Source organism: Danio rerio, chromosome 11 (assembly GCF_052040795.2).
Source record: "Danio rerio strain M-AB ecotype USA chromosome 11, GRCz13ab, whole genome shotgun sequence".
In the NCBI taxonomy this organism is placed as follows: Eukaryota; Metazoa; Chordata; class Actinopteri; order Cypriniformes; family Danionidae; genus Danio; species Danio rerio.
The window spans coordinates 2,010,001-2,035,000 of NC_141031.1; the positions used below are offsets into that span (position 1 = coordinate 2,010,001).

At 37.5% G+C, this 25,000-nt stretch overlaps 2 protein-coding genes across 5 annotated transcripts in view; both read left to right on the forward strand.

The window, feature by feature from the left end:
- The window catches only part of rbms2a (RNA binding motif, single stranded interacting protein 2a), a 608,287-nt gene that overhangs the window by 102,646 nt on the left and 480,641 nt on the right, over positions 1-25,000 (forward strand). The window lies entirely within an intron of this gene.
- Positions 1-25,000, forward strand: part of rargb (retinoic acid receptor, gamma b) — a 139,987-nt gene that overhangs the window by 39,125 nt on the left and 75,862 nt on the right. Inside the window, exon 4 of one of the 3 annotated variants that reach the window (XM_087271675.1) lies at positions 20,865-20,888. The exons of 1 other annotated variant lie outside the window; for it this stretch is intronic. The gene's annotated coding sequence lies outside the window, so the exon portion shown is untranslated. 3 annotated transcript variants of the gene reach the window in all.

The following is a 25,000-nucleotide window of genomic DNA, read 5'->3' on the forward strand; positions in this document are numbered from 1 at the left end:
CTTCCTTCCTTCCTTCCTTCCTTCCTTCCTTTCTTCCTTCCCTGCTTCCATCCTTCCTTCCTTCCACTCATCTATAGTATCTGTCTATCCATATTATTTGTCCATCCATCCATTTATCCATTCATCCATCCTTCCTTCCATCTATAGCTGTCTATCCATAGTATTCATTCATCCATCCACTGGTTCATCCATCCATCCATCCATCTATTTATCCGTCTATTTGTCTGTTTGGCTATCCATTCATCTTTCCTTCCTTCCTTCCTTCCTTCCTTCCTTCCTTCCTTCCTTCTTTCCACTCATCTATAGTATCTGTCTATCCATAGTATTTGTCCATCCATCCATCCATCATTTATTGATCCTTCTACCATCTATTGATCCATCTCTCCCTCCATCCATCCATCCATCCACTGGTCCATCCATCCATCCATCCATCTATCTGTTTGTGTGTCTGTTTGACTATCCATTCATCTTTCCTTCCTTTCTTTCTTTCTTCCTTCCTTCCTTCCTTCCTTTCTTCCTTCCTTCTTTCCACTCATCTATAGTATATGTCTATCCATATTATTTGTCCATCCATCCATCCATCCATCTTTCCTTCCGTCTATAGCTGTCTATCCAAAGTATCCATCCACTGGTCCATCCATCCATCCATCCATCCATCCATCCATCCATCCATCTGTCTGTGTGTCTGTTTGACTATCCATTCATCTTTCCATCCTTCCTTCCTTCCTTCCTTTCTTTTTTTTCACTCATCTATAGAATCTATCCATAGTATTTGTCCATCCATCCATCCATCCATCCATCCATCCATCCATCCATCCATCCATCTATCTTTCCTTCCGTCTATGGCTGTCTATCCAAAGTATCCATCCACTGGTCCGTCCATCCATCCATCCATCCATCCATCCATCCATCCATCTGTCTGTGTGTCTGTTTGACTATCTATTCATCTTTCCATCCTTCCTTCCTTCCTTCCTTTCTTTTTTTCACTCATCTATAGTATCTATCCATAGTATTTGTCCATCCATCCATCCATCATTTATTGATCCTTCTACCATCTATTGATCCATCTCTCCCTCCCTCCATCCATCAATCCATCCATCCATCCACTGGTCAATCCATCCTTCCATCCATCCATCCATCCATCTATCTGTTTGTGTGTCTGTTTGACTATCCATTCATCTTTCCTTCCTTCCTTCCTTCCTTCCTTCCTTCCTTCCTTCTTTCCACTCATCTATATCTATCCATAGTATTTGTCCATCCATCTATCCATCATTTATTGATCCTTCTACCATCTATTGATCCATCTCTCCCTCCATCCATCCATCAATGAATGTGTGTATAAAGTACGAGGCTGGAGCTCTGTTATTGTAATTTCTGATAACTCAGTGATCAGTCACTAACAGGTGTGTCAGTGTAATGTTATTTATATCACATGAACAGGAATCATCACTCGGTGTCTGCAGGAATTGTTTTTTCTTTCTATTTTTGAGTTATTGAATAACGCTTATTCATTTTGTTTGTCATTCTGGTTACTCACATGTTACACAATGTTTAGTTTGTAGTAACGATCTTAAAGTTTTATCACAGATTACTAATAGTGTTACTCATAATTCTTATAAATAAAAATTCCAAAGGTGCTTTTACAGCACAATACAAATATAAAGTTCACAAAAATATACAGTAAATCTGAAAACAACTGGAAAAAATAACCAAAAATAACACAAATTTTGTTTAATAGCATGCTTCAGCTGATGATATATGAAAAACTAGCAATTTATTGTAAATACTATAGTGTTTTTGAACCAAACTGTAGTAAAGTACATGAATTAATCTGTCATTCTCATGTTCTTATTAATCTGGTATTTTTTATAGTTACAATGCTAATGCTACAACTATATTTATACAAACAATTTACCCAACACTAGTTTTCTACAATAACATATATGAAAATGCAATACACTAGTTTACTGTTGTAAAAACATAAGTATAGTACATTATTTATTAGTTTATCAGTTTATTATAGTTGATAGTATGCTGTAGTATTCCTGTATTATTTATTATTGTATTATTTTTTCTTTCATGTTGGATCTGTTTCTATTCCTGTTTCTCACTCCTCTTACCTACATTTCCTTGGCCTATATCTGGATGATATTATTCCATACATTTATTACAATTATTTGGCTGCTTTGCACAAATATTACAAAAATAAAAAGATTCTAAAGAAAAAGGTTTTGGATACTGTCATTAACGAGAAGATGTGTTCAAGTGAGCAACGCATTTCAAAATAAATGTGCTATAGAAGTAAATGACCACACGAGGGCGCACTTACACCAATAAACAGCATTGCCTTATTTAGAAAACGTTGCATTAAAACATATTAATGACGCAGGATCACTTTTGGTGTTTTAGAATGAACTTATTATAGTAAAAACATAAGCAGTCCCATTTATAGTCGAATGCAGATCAATGCTGAATACACTAGTCGAGCTGAAAGAAGGACAGAGTTACAAAATAAGCAGGGATCCATTGAGGAAAGGAGTTTTTGTCAGGACATGTAGTGATGGGCATGTTGGTAATTATAGAGTGAGCTTGGTGTTTGGAAACTCGGCGTTCAGCTCTGCCAACACACACTTGCAAAATACCTTGAGCCTGGAGCAGTTCAACACCCTGATTCATACCGACACTCTTATAAACACAAGCACATGTGGACTCACATAATCACACACCAAATCAGCATTATTGGCAGACCACATTAATCCATGTATATGCATGCACACGACAGCTCTGAACTGCCGGAAAGTTGACGGATATGCTCCTAATCAGAATTTATGCATTGGAAGTTGACAGACTTCTGTGTCTTCATCATTATTTCGTTTCGATGGCAATGCCGCAAACAAAAATGGCGTAACTAGGAAGGAAGTGCCATGCAGCTAACAAAATATAGTCTGACAACATTTCAACACTCCTATTTAAGTTAACGTTTGTTCTTGAAGTATATTTTTTTCGTAATGTTCAAAATGGCCACGGTTTAACAATCAATATCGGTTATACAAACGTTTTTTCCAAGGTGTAGAAGAACGCCCCATTCACACGGGACGTCAGCGTCAACGATTCCCATTCACCTTGAATGGGTGATGTTAAGCGTTGCCAAAATGAATTGTCGGCCAGTCAGCAATGCTTCAGCGGCATTGCTCGCTGCAGAAGGTGGGAATTTTCAACTTTTCAAGCCAATCAGATCACTTTATGCAAATACCTCAGGTCAGAGAGTGGCTGATTGCGGCGAGAGTAGCTGACGCTGCTATGGCGATCAACTCCAACTTCAGACATGCCTTACGTCAAGCGTTGACGCTAAAAGCTCCGTGTAAACCCCCAACGCAACCTCACGGCAATTAGTACCTTTTGATTTAGTGGCAAATTCGTATGAATTCGTAGGATCTAATTCATACAATTTAGTACGATTTGCTCATCGTCCAATGACGGTTGGGGTTAGGGGTGGGGTTAGGTGCCACGCCTCATTTTTAAAATCATACATTTTTGTACGAATGAATTCGTACGAATTAGCCACTAAACTGACAAAACGTAAAATACTTACGCTTCCTCGTGAGATCAGGCTGGTGAATTGGGCGTAAGTCAAAATACCATACAAATATCGTTTTCTAACTCTTTGAAACGGACCCTTGTAGGCTTTGATCCTAATTGAGTCGTTTTGGTGACTGTCGCTTTAAATTGAAATGAGATTCTGCTCTTTACAAAAATGGGCGGAGCTACAGATTAGTGTAGCTAGTGTACCTAGTCCTCAGTGCCAGCATAGAGGCAGATTCAAAACAAGACTAAGGTCCTATGCTAATGAGGGAGAGATGGCCACTAGTGGGCGGGGCTTTCTCTCTCTGATGATGCGTACAAAGGAAGAATGTTAATCAAAGTGTTTCTGCAGACTTTTTTTTTTCAAGTCTGATTATAAAAACAGAATTAATACATTTTCACCATTAGAAGATGGATATATCCACTCACTGCTGCCACACAATTGTGTTTAAATTCCTTATTAAATTGAGTTTTGCATAATAGGTCCCCTTTACGGTCCACTTGAAATTAAAATTTACAATATTTTTATTTTTTATGTTACTCTTAAGGTGAATAATTATCATGTGCGAGTTAAGTCACTGAAATAATGTGCTTGTTTTAGTAATCTTCAATGAAAGTTTGACCATTTGCTTCTGCATTTAGAGTGGCGGTCCATCTGTTGACGTCAACCTAAGGGTTTCCATAGTAACCGCATATTAATACTCATATTACTATTTTGTGCTTTAGGGAATGAAGAACAAACGAAAGCCCCGCCCCCTAAAAAATATTCTGTTTCAGTTTTAGCACAAAAAAGAAAGCCCCACCCCTACTCAATATTCAGTTTCAGTTGGAAGCACAAAAGAAAGCCCCACCCCTACTCAATATTCAGTTTCAGTTGCAAGCACAAAAAGAAAGCCCCACCCCTACTCAATATTTAGTTTCTGTTGGAAGAGCTAACAGAAAGCCCCGCCCCCTACTCAATATTCCGCAATGTTTTCTCAATGTAACGAATAGTATTTATATAATAATAGCATCACTTCTGAACATCTTGTTTGAAAAATGCCTTTGTTTCAAAGATTGAATGGAGAAATTGGGGGTAAAAGGCAAAACTAAATAACCTAATTTATTATTTTTAATTATACATTTTTTTATTTTTTTCTAGTAATAATATAATTTGCAGTGACAGTTGTAATAATAATTATTAATAATTATTATTATTGTTATTACTACAATCATTATTAATAATATTAATATTATTATTGTTATTTTTGTTATTATTATAAATATTTTTATTATTACTACTATCCTTATTTTTTATATTATTATTATTACTACTATTGATATTATTAATATTATGAATATTATTGTTATTATTATTATTTGTTGTTGTTATTGTTATTATTATCATTACCGCATGCAGTTTCACAAATAATACAAAATTCAATATGTGAAGCAAAATCTACCCCCCAAAAAAATAAAAAAATTGTAAGTTTGTAAAACGAATGAATGAAAGTTAAAAAAAAAAAGAGAAACAGCATTGTTCGCTGTCATTTCACAGTCTACTGTATTTTGGATGGTTTCCTGACCTCATGACCTACTCTTGGAAATAAGCGGTTCGCTGCCGCTCTGCTGAAGTCATCATCACAAACATGTTACTTTTTAAAGCGCTTCGATGTAAACATGTGCCAGAAACACACTGTAAATGTTTTAAAGGCAGCAGTTCAATGCACAAAACACTTTTATGTGCAGAATGCATATTTATACTTCTTTTTCCTCATACAACCAGTGTAAAGACAGACAGTAAATGAATATATTCAAGCATTAAAAGTGTGAATATATATATATAATTTAATACTTAATAAAATGTCAGTTAGTATAACAATAGTTTTAACAGCAATATATCTTTATAACAAGAATCATTTGACAATTTGTGCTTAAGTATTAGCCCTCATTACTATTCTTCAAACCACTAAGTTTTGTTTTTTTTTACATATTTTTCAGCAAAGAGCAGTTTTCATTGTATGATTATGATTATTATATGTATTTTAACATTCAAGCTCAAATAAGTTTGCTGTTTCTTTTTCATACATCAAACTAGCTGTTGATTATGATGGGACATTAATAACCATGTGCTTTATTATTTACTTGCGCACACAAAAAAAAAATCATTTGAAATAATAAAGAGAGCAATATCGCTGAAATTTATATTTTAGTGTGCTCCAAAACAGTGACAACATTCACATTTGGAAGATAAAAACGTGATATAATCATCCAAAACTTGCAGTTTGTCCCTTCCGCCAAAATGGATCAATGACTTTTATTGACAATGTCACGTCATACTTCAGTTTCTCATCAAATTTCACACTTTAAATAAAACCACAACTTTAACTGCACTCACTGGCCACTTTATTAGGTACACCTTACTTGTACCAGGTTGGAGCCCCTTTTGAACTGCATTAATCCTTCATGGCGTGGATTCAACAAGCTACTGGAAATATTCCTCAGAGATTTTGCTCCATATTGACATGATAGCATCACACAGTTGCTGCAGATTTGTCCGCTGCACATCCATGATGCCAATCTCCCGTTCCACCACATCCCAAAGCTGCTCTATTGGATTGAGCTCTGGTGACTGTGGAGGCTTCTGCAGACCTCGGTTGGTTATTTGAGTTACTGTTGCTTTTCTATCAGCTGGAACCAGTCTGGCCATTCTCCTCTAACATCAACAAGGCATTTGCGCCCACAGAACTGCCGCTCACTGGATATTTCCTCTTTTGCCGACCATTCTCTGTAAACCCTAGAGATGGTTGTGCCTGAAAATCCCAGCAGATCAGCAGTTTCTGAAATACTCAGAACAGCCCGTCTGGCAGCAACAACCACGCCACGTTCAAAGTCACTCAAATCCTCTTTCTCCCCCATTCTGATCATCTAAGCAGATCGTCTTGACTGTGCCTACATGCCTAAATGCATTGAGTTGATTAGAAATAATAAAGGCTGATTAGAAATTGCATGAGTGTACCTAATAAAGTGGCCGGCGAGTGTACCGCCACTGTATATACTTGTAATAAGCAAAACATCAAGACGATTACGTTGCTTTTCAAATGAATCAGTAAACAACGACAATAATACAGTAGATTAAAAACAAAAGTGTTGTGAACGCCCGAGGCAGTGGTTAATGGACTCATGCATTAAGGACAGAGTCTCTCCAGTCTTAAACTCATGCTCCTGGCAGAAAGCGGCAGAAATTCGACAATTGTTTCCATATGTGCATCAAGCTGCTTTTCCATTATTCAGACTCCTCCTTCTGCTTTTTTGTTCTCCCTCTCCCTCTCTCTCTTTTCTAATAATTTGAGTTTTTAAAACTTTTATGATGTCTGTCTTAATCAGAACAACCTGGCACATTCTGGCATGCCTACAAGCTCATGGTAATCCAATCATTGTGAGAGAGAGAGAGAGAGAAAAAAAGAGTAAAAACAGAAAGACTGTGGTAACCATCTTTCTCTGGACCGCGCGGCGACGCGAGCAAAAATAGATGTTCCATTACAGATGGAGGAATGGAAAGTAGTGGAGGGAAAATGGCACGAAAGGAGAAGAAGAAAAGGATCGACTGCGAAGCTGACAGTAATGGCGGCTGACAGACGTGAGTTCATGGCAGGTTCAGGATGACATCATATACATCACACCATCTTTATAACGTGTGTGGTTACTCATGTAAAACCCAAGCGGAGTTATATTTAATGATCAAAATCGGAGTTGTTTGCTCATGCACAACTCAACATAATGATGTTGTACCTTTACCCTGATTTGTGTACTCCATCCATCGCTGATCGCAGCTTAAAAACCCTAATACCCTAAGTCAGGGGTGTCCAAAGTCGGTTCTGGAGGGCCGGTGTCCTGCATAGTTTAGCTCCAACTTCCTTCAACACACCTTGGAAGTTTCAGGTATACCTAAAGAGAGCTTGATTAGCTGGTTCAGGTGTGTTTAATCGGAGTTGGAACTAAAATATGCAGGACACCAGCTCTCCGGGACCGAGTTTGGACACCCCTGGCCTAAATGAAATTGTAAAGTCCTCTTTTTTTTATTTGACTTGTGTCTGAACAAACGTGCTTCATTTTTAATTCATTAACCCTTGTGCATTGTTTAAATTGACTATCCTCTTGTTTTATTAGTGGCTGCCCCATTCACTTCCATTATAAGCACATTTTTGGATTGCAAAGCCTTGACGCCATTTAATCATGCGTTCATCATTGTTCTGGTTTTCCCTTTTGGGAAGAGGTCAAATGTGTGATTTGTACTGTTGATCAAGAATGGATAAACAGCTTATAACAACGCTTGATTTCATATGTACACTCATCGGCCACTTTATTAGGTACACCTTACTATTACTGGGTTGGACCCCTTTTGCCTTCAAACCTGCCTTAATCTTTTGTGGCATAAATTCTAGATGGTACTGGAAATATTCCACAGAGATTTTGCTCCATATTGACATGATAGCATCACGCAGTTGCTGCAGATTTGTTGGCTGCACATCCATGATGCCAATCTCCCGTTCCACCGCATCCCAAAGCTGCTCTATTGGATTGAGATCTGGTGACTGTGGAGGCCATTTGAGTACAGTGAACTCATTGTCATGTTCACCAGTCTGAGATGATTCGCGGTTTTTGACATGTGTTATCCTGCTGGAAGAAGCCATCAGAAGATTACACCACCGCCACCAGCCTGAACCGCTGATACAAGGCAGGATGATCCATGCTTTCATTTTGTTGATGTCAAATTGTGAGCCGAGCATCTGAATGTGTCAGCAGAAATGGAGACTCATCAGAGCAGGCAACGTTTCTGCAATCTTCTATTGTCCAGTTTTGGTGAGCCTGTGTGAATTGTAGCCTCAGTTTCCTGTTCTTAGCTGACAGGAGCGGCACCCGGTGTGCCCTTCTGCTGCTGCTTTCTATCAGATGGAACCAGTCTGGCCATTCTCCTCTGACCTCTGGCATCAACAAGGCATTTGCACCCACAGAACTGCCGCTCACTGGATATTAGCTATTTCAGACCATTCTCTGTATACCCTAGAGATGGTTGTGCGTGAAAATCCCAGTAGATCAGCAGTTTCTGAAATACTCAGACCAGCCCGTCTGACACCCACAACCATGCCACATTCAAAGTCACTTAAATTGCCTTTCTTCCGCATTCTGATGCTCGCTTTGAACTGCAGCAGATCGTCTTGACCATGTCTACATGCCTAAATGCATTGAGTTTCTGCCATGTGATTGGCTGATTAGAAGTATGCACTAACCAGCAGTTGGACAGGTGTACCTAATAAAGTGGCCAGTGAGTGTATATGCACCGATTGAAGATATACAAACACTATTCCTAAAGTTTGAATCGATGGATATTTAATAATCTGTAATAATTTACTAACCCTTTACTTGTTTCAACCCTTTTATGAGTTTCTTTCTTCTGTCAAACAAAAAAGAAGATAGTTTGAAGAAAGCTAAAAACCTGTTACTAATGTTGTATACCTACTATGGATGTCAATGGTTTCAGGTTTTTAGCATTATTGCAAATACCTTCGTTAGTGTTTAACACAAGAAAGAAACTCATAGAGGTTTTGGAGCCACCTAAAGATCAGTAAATAGTGCGTAAATTTTCATTTTTGGGTGAACTACCCCTTTACCTAAACAAAAACACCATAAACAAATCTGTTACCACTCTGTCGCCACAGCGGAATGAACCGGCAACTATTCCAGCATATGTTTTACGCGGCGGATGGCCTTTCAGCCGCATACCAGTACTGGGAAACACCCATACACACTCATTCACAAACACACACTCTCACAAAACAGCCAATTTAGATCATCAATTCCCCTATAGCGCATGTGTTTGGACTGTAGGGGAAACCGGAGCACCCGGAGGAAACCAACACGGGGAGAACATGCAAACTCCACACAGAAACGCCAACTTGTCTAGCTAAGACTCTAACCAGCGACCTTCTTGCTGTGAGGCAACAGTGCTAACCACTAAGCCACCGTGCCGCTCTTATACTGTTTTGTTAATTAATTATTACTGTTTTGTCACATATTGTGAAATCATTCTGAGATCAGGTAAGAACAGCGAGGTAAAACCTTTGTGGTGAATATTTCATAGCAATTCAAAACGGTTCTGATGTAACTAAGCCTGCTTTCCTGAAACCACGCGCCCTCAGCAGCTTCAGACCTGCCAAATCACCAGTGTGAAACAATTCATCCCCCGAGGTTTAGAAGCTTCACAAAGCAGAGTTTCTGTAGTGTCCATCACTAGCTGACACTTCTCGCACTCTCTGTGTGTGTGTGTGTGTGTGTGTGTGTGTAAGACATAATAGGACACACACTGGTATAATATCATGGGTATGACACGGGGGTTACAGGAGAAGGTGACTTATGAGGATGTCACCCAGGAGTGAATAAATCATACAGAATCAGTTCATTCAGGAAGTAAACGAGCACACAGTCTACCGTTATGATTGGGTGCTGAGATAGGGGTGTGGTAAGGGACAGAAGCTTTGTACAGTATACAAAGAATGGAAACCTATAGAATGTCCCCACAATTCACAAAAAAAAAAATGTGTGTGTGTGTGCGCATCTGTGTGTGTGTTTGCATGTATGCATGTGTGTGTGCATCTGTGTGCCTGTGTGAGTGTGTATGCATATGCATGTGTGTGTGTGTGTGTGTGCATCCGTGTGCCTGTGTGAGTGTGTACTTTGCATGTGTGTGTATGATTGTGTGCATTTGTGTGTGTGTGTATCTATGTGTTTTTGTTTGCATGTGTGCATCTCTGTGTGTGCTTATTTGCATGTGAGTGTGTACGTGCATTTGTGTGTATGTGTGTGTGTATGTGCGCATCTGTGTCTGTGTGTGCACCTGTGTGTATGTTGGCATGTGTGTCTGAACATGGATTTGTATGCATACATGTGTGTGTCTGCATCTGTCTGCATCTGTGTGTGTGTGTGTGTGTGTGTGTGCACGCATCTGTGTGTTAGCATCTGTGTCTGCATGTGTGTGTGTGTGTGTGCATCTGTGTGTGCATGTGTTTGTGTGAGTGTGTGTTCGCACATCTCTGTTCACATCTGTGTATGAGTACGTGTGCATGTGTGTGTGTGTTTGTGAATCTGTGTGTGTGAATCTTTGTATGCATATGCATGTGTAGATGTGTCTGATTGAGAGTGTGCATGTGTGTGTGTGTCTGGTTGTGCGTCTGTTTGCATATGCTTGTGTGTGTATATCGATGTGGAAGTCTGTATGCATGTGTGTGTGTTTTTGCATCTGTGTGTGTGTGTGTGTGTGTGTGTGCACTTGTGAGTTTGATGTGTGAGTGTGTATGCATGCATGTATGTGTGTGCATGTAATCCTCAAATATATTGACTAAATGTCCCCACAAGTATAGTAATACAGTAAAGTTTGACCTTGTGGGGACTTTGTTTTGGTCCCCATGAGGAAAAGGGCTCATAAAGCAGACAGAGTGAAGGATCTTACACTACAGTAGAAACATCATTACATCCATGGGAGGTCCCCATAAAGATAGCTGTACGTGTGTTTGAGAGCACAGAGCTCTGTCAACATGCATGAAGTAATGATCAGGTGTGTGTGTGTGTGTTTCCATAGCAAGGGTGAATGTATAAATGACTTCAGATTGGGGCGTCTGCTCAGTGAATGTGTTCTTTCATTGGTTTAGGATGTGAGCTTAACTTTATAATTCAGATCTACACACACACACACACACACACACACTCTCCGTCTCCAGCTCATGTTCTCCTCTGCTTCTGCCAGCTCTCTTAAATGCAGCACAGTGTGTTCTTTGTGTGTTTGCCCTCCAGTCTGCATGCTGCATGGACTGAGTGTGTGTGACACACGTAAGCGTTTACATTCTGCATAATGTCTGGTGTGTGTGTGCGTGCATGTATGTGTTTGTGTGCATGTGTGTGTGCATGTGTATAAATAAATGTGTGTGTGTGTGTGTGCATGTGTATAAGTGTGCGCACACGTGTGTGTGCACGTGTGTATATGTGTATATGGGTATATGCCTGTGTGTGTGTGTGTGTGTGTGTTTGTGTGTATGTGTGTACATATGAGTGTCTGCTTGTGTGTGTGTGTGTGTGTATGAATATATATATGTTTGTGTGTGTGTATTTATGTGTGTGCATGACGTGTACATGTCTGTGTATATGCGTGTGTGTGTGTGTGCATGTGTATAAATATATGTGTGTGTGTGCGTGTGCATGTGCATGAGTATAAATGTATGTATGTATGTGTGTGTGTGTGCATGTGTATAAGTGTGTGTGTTTGTGTGCATGCGTGAATGTATGTATGTGTGTGAGTGTGTGAGTGTATGTGTATGTATGTGCATGTGTGTGTGTGCATGTGTATAAGTGTGTGTGTGCATATATGTGTGTGTTGTTGTGTGTATAAAAGTCTGTGCGTGTATGTGTATATGTGTGTGTATGTATGTGTGCGTGTGTGTGTGAATGTAAAATGATGTTGATTCATATGCCAAGTCGTGCACACACAGATCTTCACATGACATCAATCTGTGTGGACTGTGTAGTGATCTCATTACAGACAACTTGCTGTTGATTAAAGCCTACTGTGTCTCTCTTACACACACACACACTCCTCCTCCAGCCCGAGGCTCTCTCCGTTCTGCGGTTTCTCCTCCATTCGCTTCCAAACGGGGCCCCATTTTATGTTCTCTACACTCTCAGTCAAGCGCTCTTTCCTCTTGTGTTATTTTCCTCCATATTGCTCTTCTCCTCATCTGGATGTGTTCTCCTGTTGTTCCAGAAGAATAGTCAGCTTGTTAGTTGTGCTGATCACTGATGAGCGCAGGAAAGCTTCTGTCAGGACTCATTCATTAACTCTGCAAACCGGCAGGTAAAGACGACCACGGCCAGAAACCTGGAACCACTTTATCCATTTAAAGCTCATTAGCAGAATAGATTTTCCAGAAAAGAAAGAAAGAATAGAAGGCATAAGGAAGAAAGTACGGATGAAAGAAAGAAAGAATAAAAAAAGAAAGAAAAATAGAAAGAGGAAATAAATAAAAAGGAAGAAAGAAGGGAAAGAAAGAATAAAAACAAAAGAAAAAAGAAAGAAAGAATAAAAAGAAAAAAGAGAAAGGAGGGAAAGAAAGAAAGATTGACTAAAAACGAAAGAAAAAGATAGAAAGAATAATAAAAAATAAAAAAGAAACAGAAAGAAAGAATAAGAGAAAAAAAAAGGAAAAGAAATAAAAAAGGAAGAAAGACAGAATAAAAAGATAGAAGGAGTAAAAAGAAACTATAAAAAAGAAAGTAAAGAATAAAAAGAAAGAATAAGAAAGAAAAGAAGGAAAAAAAGATGAAGGAAAAAGAAAGGTTGGAAGGAATAAGAAAGGAAGAAAGTATGGATGAAAAATGAAAGGAGGGAAAGAAAGTGAAAAAGAAAGAAAAATATTAAGAAAAGATTAAGGATGGAAGGAATAAGGAAGGGTGGATGAAAGGAACGAAGGGAAGAAAGAATGGAAATAATAAGGAAGGAAGAATTGATGAAAGAAAAGAAAGAGGGAGGGAAGGAAAAACTAAAGAAAGAAGAAAGGAAAGAAAACAAAAGGAAAAAAAGAATGATGGGAGGAGTAAGGAATGAAGGAAGACATATAAAGAAAGATGAAGAATGAAAGAGAAAGAAAAAAGAAAGGATATAAGGAAAGGAAGGAAGGACCGATGAAAGTAAGAAAAGAAAGGAAGTGGATGGAGGAAGGAGAAAGTAAAGAAAGAGGAAAGAGATAGAGAAATGAAGAAGAATGAAAGAAAATGAAAGGATGGAAGGATTAAGGATGGATGGATGGAAGGAAGGGGAGGGGGGAAGGAAAAAACTAAAGGAAGGAAGTTTTTGAATGTAAATGCATTTTCTGATGGTAAATCAGACTAAACATTTATTATTTTAGGTCTGTTAGGATTACCTAAATGATTTACATTTGGTAAATAGCAGAATAATGACAGAATTTTTTTGGAGGTTTTTTAAATTAATTTTTAGACAGTGAAAAGTTTACACATGTTTTCTTGGTATTTTTTAGCATTGCTTTTAAACTGTATAACTTTGGTCAAATGTTTTGGGTCTCCTTCCACAAGCTTCTCACAATAATTTGCAGAAATTTTGGCTCATTGGTGTAAGCGAGTCGGATTTGTAGGCTGTCTCGCTCGCACAAGTTTTTTTTTTAACTCTGCCCACAAATTATCTATAGGATTGAGATCAGGGCTTTGTGATGGCCACTCCAAAACATTCACTCTGTTGCCCTTAAAGCACATTTTAACTAATTTGGCAGTATGCTTAGGGTCATGGTCTGTTTGGAAGACTCATTTGTGGCCAGTTTTTATTTCCTGGCTGATGTTTTTAGATGTTGCTTCAGTATTTCTCCATAATGTTCTGTCTTTATGATGCCATCTATGCTGTGAAGTGGACCAGTCCCTCCTGCAGCAAAACAGCCCCACAACATGATGCTGCCGCCCCCATACTGCACAGTTGGGATGGTGTTCTAGGCTTGTGCGCTTTCCCCTTTGTCCTCCAAATGTAACACTGCTCATTATGGCCAAACAGTTCAATCTTAGCTCCATCAGAGCACAGGACATGTCTCCAGACATGAGTCTTTCCCCAGTGTAATTCAGCTAATGGTAATCTGGCTTTGTTGTTGATTCTGGCTTGTTGATTTTCTCATGTTGTCACACAAGGAAGCAGTGTGTGTTGAGCTTTTCTTTAAACACTGATCTACAGTTGTGCCTCACATTAACTCAAATGTTGTCAATTAGCCAATCGGAAACCTCCAAACCTTGACACCATCATCTGAGCTTTTTCAAACATTCAAAGTATTTTAAATAGGCACTTCAGAGCTTAAATGTGCTGTCAGTGTATGTGGCCACTAAGTAGGTTAAGCAAAAAAAAAATCGTGATTCTCATTTTAGCCAGAATTGTGCAGCCCTAGTTTGCACTAATGCAATCATTATTATGAAGCTTTTTCACATTTCTGTGTTTCTCCACAGCAGAAGTACCGATAGGAGAGCACAACCAATAATTTCTTCTTGAATTCCTATCTGCTCTGATAATAAAAGAAAAGCTCAATGATGGAGTTATCAAGAATTTCAGAAAAGGAAAAAAAATAGTGATAACTGCACAAAGAGAGCCGGGACCGTAGATAAATAACGGTGTCCTGTATCGAATCCATGCACTGAATCATATTCATCTCAAAAACCGTGCACTATACATACGCCCATCATCCTAAACAAAGAAGCTACACAAAAACTGTTGACCGAGCTTAACATATGGATATTTATATCTTACAAAAGTGCATCGATTCGCTACAGGAGACCTTTATTCAGCCCCCGGAGCCGTGTGAGGCTTGTGATTATTATTGTTATTGCATGGATGCGCTTTATTGGATTCGTTTTGGCCTGTTGAAGAGAAAAAAGCCACATGTTGGAGCTTGAAAGAATCAGAAGATTTTATATATATATACTCATGAATGAATGCAGCACACTCAGAGACGTAATAAGGAACTCCCTGGTACAGAGATTTGTAGCTTATATATTATCATTATTTTTATTATTTATGTATTTTACCTTGTACATTATTTATTGCTGTTGATGACTTTTAATTGTTAGAATATTTTTATAATTATTGAAAATTGGTGTTTATAAAACGTGATAAACTTGATCTATTTTCTTTTTGCCATGACATAGCCATAGAAGCTGAAATGACAATAAAATTAAAACTCTCTCTCTCTCTCTCTCTCTCTCTCTCTCTCTCTCACTGGTACAGACTTTCACGCTGCAATACACACTAAGCTCTCATGACCGCTTTCTCAGCTTCAAAAATTAGTTTCAAACCGGAAGTAAGAATTTGCTCGAAATAAATTTTCACTTTTTAGTGAAATATAGGTGTCCTAATAGTGTTTTTAGCAGTGTGGGACATATATACGACTGTCAACAGCTCAACACATGTGTTTTGGTGTTTCCTGACCCTTTATGTATTATGAAAACACAAGCCAACTTTCAGCAGAATTCCAATAAGCCATTTAATCTAGATCAATTGCAAGATTACAGTGAGATTAATCTAATTTTAAAAAAATTAATCTATGCCCACCTATAATATTTAGGCACGTCATTGTAAAACAGTGGTTTGTTCTTAAGATGATCAAAACAAATATAGCTTAAAGGGGCTAATAATATTGACCTTAAGGTGGGTTTTAAAAATGTAAAACTGCTTTCATTTTAGCCAAAATAAAGCAAATAAGACTTTCACCAGAGGAAAAAATATTTTAGGAAATACTGTGAGAAATTCCTGAATCATTTGGGAAATCATTTTGACTTCAACTGAATAATACTCAAATACAGCTAGGATGACTTGAGTTTGAGTAAATATGTGCTAAACTTAAACTAATCCTTTAACACTGACATGACCTGCCGCTAACTCCGTATCAAACACCGCCATCCCTTACTGATTCATTCATACTGATGCACACAGATAGATTTATGCAAATCATTCGGTGCAGTGAAATAGTTCTGCATTGCTCGTGAGGTCGTGCTGGTGGAACACTAGCGGAGAACATTCCTGCTTCACTTTCTGCACAAATCAGCATAGTTTAATGAGAGATTTGCATAATGCCGTGGCCTTCACTGTCTGCTTCACCTCTAAGATATTGTAGATTTTGCTGATGCCTGACAGAGTTTGCTTGATGTTGTTGACATGTAGAGAAAACGTTTGGCTTTTCTGCTAAAGCACATGCAGTTACTTGTATATTTAATGAACGGCGGCTCCAATTGAGACAGTAAAGCCAACGCAATTCTTACTGGTGCTTTCTGACCAAGCTGAAACCAGCGACCTTCTTGCTGTGAGGTGACAGCAATACCCATTGCGCTACCGTGCCGCCTGATTTCCTAAATAATAAATAATAATAATAATAGCAGTGGCGCAGTAGGTAGTGCTGTCGCCTCACAACAAGAAGGTCACTGGGTCGCTGGTTCAATCCTCGGCTCAGTTGGTGTTTCTGTGTGGAGTTTGCATGTTCTCCCTGCGTTCGCGTGGGTTTCCTCCGGGTGCTCCGGTTTCCCCCACAGTCCAAAGACATGCGCTACAGGTGAATGTGTGTGTGGATGTTTCTCAGAGATAGGTTCCGGCTGGAAGGGCATCCGCTGCGTTGGCGGTTCATTCCGCTGTGGCAACCCCGGATTAATAAAGGGACTAAGCCGACAAGAAAATGAATGAATGAATGGTTCTTACCAGCCTAATCTCACTAGAAAACGTAAGTATTTTACGTTTTGGCAGTTTAGTACGATTTTAAAAAGGACATTTTACATTTTAAATGTACAGTTTTAAAAAGGAGGCGTGGCACCTAACCCCACCCCTAAACCCAACCGTCATTGGGGGATACGCAAATCGTACTAAAATGTACGAATTAGATCGTACAAATTTGTACGAATTAGCCACTAAATGAAAAAGTTACGAATTGCCGTAAGATTGTGTTGTTCTTACACACCCTCGGCTCGTTCCTGCTACTCCAATCACAGTTCTCCCTCACCATCCACCTCTCACCACACCCGTGAACAATCACCAGAATACTGATTACCCACACCTGCAATCACCACACACTATACATACTCACCTCCTTCACTCACTCACCAGCTGGAACCGAAGTTTGATGGTTCACCTCATCTTTTCTCTCTCTCTTCCTCTCGTCTTCTTCTGTGGATGTCTCTCTTTGCCTGTTGATGCAAATACAACTGAATAAGGAAAGTGACAAAGCTTAGCTGGTGTTTGACTGAAAATCTGATGCTTACCTGAACTGTGTGAGATCGCTCTCCCTCTGTCACACCACTTACCTGCTTCATCTCTCTGCTTCAGCTGCATTGTTTTAAATAAATACCCTTAAAAGAGAACCATCCCTGTGTGACCGTGACAACTGGGCCCTATGTGCATTGTAAGCACTAAATAAAAATGATGTAATTTAGATTTTTATTTTTCAAAATCACTTAAATCCATAGATGTATTTTTTAAAACTAAATTTAAGGGACGGCGAGGCAGGTTTATTTATATAGCACATTTCATGCACAGTGGTAATTCAAAGTGCTTTACATAAACAAGAAAGCATTCATTTTTTTCGCCCTTCACTCTCACGTTTGTCCGTTTCTGAAAGGATCAGATGTCAGAAGCACTTCAATAATCTTGCGCACGTCATTATCATCAGCTCGAGATGTTTGTTATTTCAAATATAGATGAGATCGCGAACTCTCTTGGGAAAGTGAAACCGTTCGCGCTTTAGACAGCCTTTATTTTGTAGAGTACTTTAGAAGTGGGAAGTATATAATAAGTTTTTTTTTTGTTGAAAGATGTAAACAAGAAGAAAAAGAGCAATCTAGAGGAAGACGTTAAACAACAAAAAGCCGTTCTTAGTTGCAGAACTGCTCTATTAAAAAAGAAGAATGTAGAAGAAGAAGAAATAAAGTAATAAAAGACATAAAAAGTAACCCAAAGGTAACGTAATGCATTACAAATTGCATTACTCAATATCGTAATGGATTACCTGCAAGTTCTGAAAGAGAAAAAGTAATGCACTGTGAACCCTAATGTTGTCTTTACTTAAACAATCAAGTAAAGTTGAACTGAACATTACTTAAAATTTAGCATTTTGGTCCTGTCCCCTAAAAATATGAGTTTAATTTAACTTATATACAATGAAAATGCATAAACTTAAGATTTCAAGTGTAGTAAGCTCAAAATCACAATAATTGAAAAAAAAAAATTGGTTGGTTTTAATGTTGTCTTGACTGTACAAATTCTAATATGTGCAACCTTTAAGCAATGTCTTTTTTAATCAGAAAACAAGGCTTCGTGTATAATGATTCATCATAATGGGAATAAATGGCTACTTATTTTTCCTTTAAACATTTTTTTTATTGTATATAATTACACACACAGACAAACACACTGAACTGAACCATTTAAATATAATCTATCAAACCGGCAAGTTAAATAAACTTAAATATGCAAGTTTTGGGAGACTTCGTTACTCAATTAAACTGAGGCAACGAGTTTACGCAATTAGTTTTGTTCAGTCAACTTATTAGGGTTTTCAGTGTGCAAAAGTAATCCAATGCATTACTAACCATAAAAAGTAACTAAGTAACAAAAATAGTTACTTTTTTGGGGAATTACTCAACATAATATATTACTTTCTAAAGTAACTTTCCCCAACACTGGTAAATGAAGGTTATACAGTGTGTTGTTAATTGCAAAGGTACTCTTTAAAAAAAAGGAGATAGAAGAAGAGATAAAATAATGAAAGAGATAAAAAATAACTCAAAAGTAATGTAACAGATGACAAAAGTAACGTAACACTACTCATAATAAAACTAGTTACTTTTTGGGGAGTAACTTAATATCATAATGGATTACTTTCAAAAGTAACTTTCCCAACACTGGTAAATGAAGGTTATACAGTGCATTAACTACAGAACTCCTCTATTTAACATCAACAACAATATATATATTTAATTATTTATTTTATTTATTTTTGAAGAGTACATTGCAAGTGGGAAGTATAAAAGGTTGTTTTTTTTTGTTATTGTGTGATTTAGTAGTGAACATGAAAAATGTAAATAAGAAATAAAGCCAATGTAAAGGAAGACATTAAACAACAAAAAGCCCTTAATGGCATGAGCGCAGACTGAAGGAAGATTATTAGCAGGAAGAGTAAAGCAAAGCAAGCGTTTCACTGAGGAAATGTGGAGAGAGATGGAGGTATAATAGGATGCAGAGTCTGACAGTCTGAATGCGGCTGCAGATGCTATAGGGGGAGACGTATGGAGCAGACCGAGAGAAACTTAAGCTTTCTGCCCTCCATTTTTCCATCCCTAAAGGCATTCTGCGGTTTCTAAAAAAAGCCCTGTATATTTGAAGTATGGTGTTACGTGAGCCGGCCTGTATTTGTGAATCAGATCAGGACTTCTGGAGGAGGAATAGCTGCAGTGGGCAACACTTAAAGGAATAGCTCACCCAAAAAAAAGATAACTTTGTCAGCATTTTCTTTCCCAAAAACTAAGTAACTAAGTAACAAAACTAGTTACTTTTTCAGGAGTAACTCAATATCGTAATGGATTACTTTTTAAAGTAACTTTCCTCAACACTCGTAAATTAAAGTTATAGTAGTATCGTAGTATCGTATCGTAATGCATTACTTTTCCCAAAAATTAACTAAATAACAAGTTAGTTTTTGGGGATTAACTCAATATCCAAATGGCTTACTTTCAAAAGTAACTTTCCCCAACACTGAAGGTTATAGAGTGCGCTGTTAATTGCAGAACTCCTCTATTTAAAAAAAAACTGAAAATAGAAAAAGAAGAGACAAAGTAATGAGAGTGATAAAAATAACTCAAAAGTAAAGAAATGCATTACAAAATGCATTACTCAATATCGTAATGGATTACTTTTTAAAGTAACTTTCCCCAACACTCGTAAATGAAGGTTATAGAGTGCGTTGTTAATTGCAGAGCTCCTTTACTAAACAAAAGAATATACAAGAGATAAAGATAAAGTAATAAGAGATAAAAAGACTCAAAAAATGACTCAAAGACTCAAAAGAGATTAAAAAACCTCAAATGTAACGTGATTGATTACAAAAGTATAGTAACAGATTACTTATAAGTAACAAAACTAATTATTTTTTGGGAGTAACTCAATATTGTAATGGATTACTTTCAAAAGTAACTTTCCTCAACACTGGTAAATGAAGGTTATAGAGTGCGTTGTTAATTGCAGAGCTCCTCTATTTAAAAAAAAAAGAAAATAGAAGAAGAGATAAAGTAACGAAGGACAAAAAATTAACTTAAAGTTGTGTATAACATTACTTTCCATAAAAAGGAATGAAACTACAGTTACTTTCTGGAGAGTAACTCGATATCGAAATGGATTACTCACAAAAGTAACTTTCCCCAACACTGATCAACAGAAAAAATAACTTGAGGTTGAGTAAACAGAGTAAATATTCAGCTTCTGGGTGAACTATCCCTTTACTGTACTGTATATGCGGGATAAAAAAAAAAACATCTTTCATGGCAGAGAAAGTTTGATGGAAAGAGGGAGGGCAGGAATGCCAGTGAACGAATGAGGAGGTAGAGCGAGAGATGGAGGGGGAGCGAAAGAGAAAGGCAGACTGCAACAGGCTTCTTTATTCACACACATTCACAAACACACACACACTTCTGACTTACAGCAGCATTCTGATCCGCTTGTCTTCATTTCTCTGCAGACCACCAGCCAACAGCACAGCCAGGTAAGTCTGCTCACTTTACTCTAACATACCGCAGTAAAGAGGCCGTCAAAGTGTCATAAAACCGATAGAGACTGGATGAGAAAGACATGTTAGAGCAAGAAGACGTACTTTAGGTAGTTCCTGCAGATCTGTGCAATAGTTTGGAATCTTGTGTTTGGACATGAATAGCGAAAATGAAAAACTCTTATAGTGATCTTGTCATCAGTGAGGGTTTAAAGGGATAGTTCACGCAAAAATAAAATGACTTATTTACCCTTCATGAGTTTCTTTCTTCTGTTGGACACTAAAGAAGATACTTTGAAAAATGTCGGAAACCTGCCACCATTGACTTCCATAGTATTTCCTACTATGGAAGTCAGTGGTTTTTAAGCTTTCTATTAAATATTTTCTCATGTATTTAACTGATGAAATTAACTCATAAAGGTTTATAACCACTTAAGAGAGATTAAATTGAGTACCATTTTAACTTTGGGGTGAACTTTCTCTTTAAGTCGCTGCATTGGATGTGACATGCTGTTAGCAAAAAAAACAAAACTAAAGCTCGTTATCAAGATCAGACTCACACACATTGATGAAATCTAGAGAAACAGCTTCAACCTGCTGCGTGGAAATGACAGACCATTCTCCGAAACTCACCAACACGACAAGCATGCTTCTGAAGGGGTTTTGCTTCCCAAAAGAGAGCTTTTGAATGCATCAAATCTGATGTTCTGGTGGAAGAATGTACTGAGGACTGAAATATTCTGCAGTTTTGCTGAGTCTTTTTGCGTGCAGTGTGTTTATTGTGGGGTGACTTGAAGAAATGGTTTGTCACATATAAACAATGTATTGAGGGAACACTCTAAAAGCAAAACGAGCTGGGATGTTTAACCCCAACATTCAGTCAAATGTGGAAGTTGGAGGTAGAAGTTGGGTTCATTTTTTTATTATTGAATTTAAATTCCGTTTTACAAACAAACTGTTGGGTATGTTGATCAACCCAGCATTTGTTTATTTGTTAACACTTTATTTTGATTGTCAATTTAAGTATTAGTAGACTGTCTGCTTAATATCTGTTGATTCTGCTCCTTCAACAGATGTTTAACTGACTATAAGAAACTTTGCAAGTACATCAACTTACAGTAACCCCAACCAAACAGTCTACTTGTCTATCTAATGCGAATTAGTAGCAATTTAACTTACATTCAACAAACAGCCATCAAAATAAAGTGTAATCGTTTATTTTTAAGAGTGTCGCAGCAATGCAACTGAAGAGACAGTTTTGGTTCTATTAAAAAGTTTTCCCACTGTCTAAAAACGTTTGGAGAATAGAGAGATTTAATTGATTTTCCACTTTTTAATAAGTGTAAATATGGAAAAAACTGTTGACTTAAATTACCATTTTAATGCAAATTATTTGGGTTTGTCCATATTTTACCCAAATTAATTGGTTAAAACAACCTTGCATTTTTTTAGAGTGTGGATGCTAATTATAATTTAAAAAACAAACATAATCTTTGCTTTTGCACTGCTAATATATGGTCATAAAAAAATCTGAAGACCTGAAAATATTTGTTGAGCATGTGAAATTAATTGTGCTTGTACTGTATATACACACACACAATTGTTTTTGTAAATTGTGGGGACATTTCATTGGCTTCCATTGTTTTTATACTGTACAAATGGCATTTTCGATCGCTTTACCCCAACACTATCCCTAAACCCAGCCCTTACAAAAAACTGCATTTTTTTCTGAAAGAAAAACAGCTCATTCTGCATGATTTATAAGCGTTTTAAAAAATTGTCATACCCATGATATTCTACAAGTTTGTGTCTATTTCTCACACAGCCGACACTGACTCTACACACACAACACAATAGTCCTCTAATGACAAAAGCAATTGTACTTTGTGTTTCGGTTTGACTGCATCCGGACTGATGTAATATTCCCCCACATGCACAGACAGATTCATGCACAGTATGATTCTTCTGGGAAATTGATGGAGTATTAAAAAAAAGTGCTTTCCTTTCTTAGCTTGATGGCTTTTTAAGCAGTCAATTGCAGTGGTGTTTGGAAAAAAAATGCGTTAATACTGCATTTAAACTACTGAGAGCTTCACAATAATACAAACAGTAATACTTCACAATTGCAATATGTTTTCATTTGTTAGCATTAGTTATTTCACTTTAGCTTGCGATGTTAACGGATAGTTCTATATACAGTTAAAGTCAGAATTATTCGCCCCCTTTGAATTTTTGTTTTCTTTTTTAAATATTTCTCAAATGATGTTTAACAGGGCAAGGAAGTTTTCACAGTATGTCCGATAATATTTTTTCTTCTGGAGAAAGTCTTATTTGCTATATTTCGGCTTGAATAAAAACAGTTAAAAAAAATTTTAAATGCATTTTAAGGGCAAAAATATTAGCCCCTTTAAGCTAATATTTAGTGGATTTCCTATTCTGCAGAAGCCCTGAAGTTTGAGATCTTAAAGAGCGGGTTGGATTGTAGTGAGACAGTAGGTTGGTTAGATAAACAGGAGCTGACTATTTGAAGCTTTATAGATAAGAAGCAATATTCTATAATCAATACAGAACTTAGCAGGCAGAAAGATCAAACTAGGATGATATGACAGCATTTTCTTGATGTGGTAAGAGTTTTGGATGCTGTATTTTGCACTAACTGTAGTTTAGTAATTGAGAATGTAGGGCACTCAGAGAACAGAGCATTACAGTAATCTAATCTAGTGGTCATAAAAGCATGACTAGCTTTTCTACATCTGAAATAGATAGCATGTTTCTTATCTTAACAATTTTTCTGAGATGAAAGAAGACATTTTTATGACATGGGAGATATGGTTTTCAAAAAGTAAAGTTGCTGTCTTATAAAACACCCAGATATTTTACACTTGAGCTAATACTGACATTGCATCCCTCTAACTGCAGGTCGAGTGTTGAGGTCTGCCATGAACAGGATTTTAGCCTATAATACTTCTTTTTTTGTCTGAATTTAAAAGAAGAAAATTGTTGACCATACAGTCTTTTCATTTAATCTTTAATACACTCAGTTAGGTTAGACAGTTCAGTTTGATTCGGACACTAACATTGATGTCTCTTCTTTGACCCAAATGTTAATAAATATTAATTTAACATGAACTTTAATGTAGTTAACCAGCGTTGACAATAGCAATCTTTTTGTAGTGTTACCAAATAAATATATAGTAATAAGTGATTATTTACTTTGCCAAAAAAGGAGTGAGTAAACCCATTGCCTTAAAAGCGACAAGTTGACTTAACTTAAATAAAGCGAGTAAATCTATTGTAACTTGTTGTAACTGTTGTACTTGTTATAATCACCAGTAATCTAGTAACTGCAGATTATTGGTAAACACGCAGTTGGCTAAAGAACTACTAATCCACCAGTATATGGACTACAAATCCCGTCATGCACCTCGCACACAGCTGTTCCTGTTTCAGTTTCATTACACACACACGCACACAGCCGGAGGATTGTTACGGACTGATTACTAAGGGTGTCACGATCCTCCAAATCCTCGATTCGATTACATTTTCGATTCTAAAGTCACGGTTCAATTCGTTTTTTGATTTAAAAAAGAAAAATGAAACAAAATCATAAACAAATCATACAGTAAATGAATAAAGATAAGTTACACACATAATTGCCACCTGTCAATCACTTTTTCCGCGGGACTCATGATTACGCTGGATTAGGACTAGTGATCTGTGTCCTTATAATGGCATCGGTAAAAAAGGTGCACAACCAACAAGAACTAGCCAACAGTACCTGAGGTGTTCGCTAAAACATGGGGCGGGGCGGAGGATCGCGATGCCGGTGTTGTCTATCGGCTCAACCCTAATACATAGCAGAGCTTGCAAACTGTTTTTTTTCGACAACACAAACGTTGTCAACATAACTCACTGGAAATCCAAAATACAATTTCATACCGGCGACTTTGTTGAAAGAGGAGAGGGTTTAAGCTCTGTCGATGGGTCTCCTGCGTCAGCAAGCCAAGCTGACGTGACATGGGGGCGTGGCAGCATCAACGATTTCATTTTTTGATTCGATAATCGAAATTAAGCCTGAATTTCGATCGATTTCGATTTAAAATCGAAAC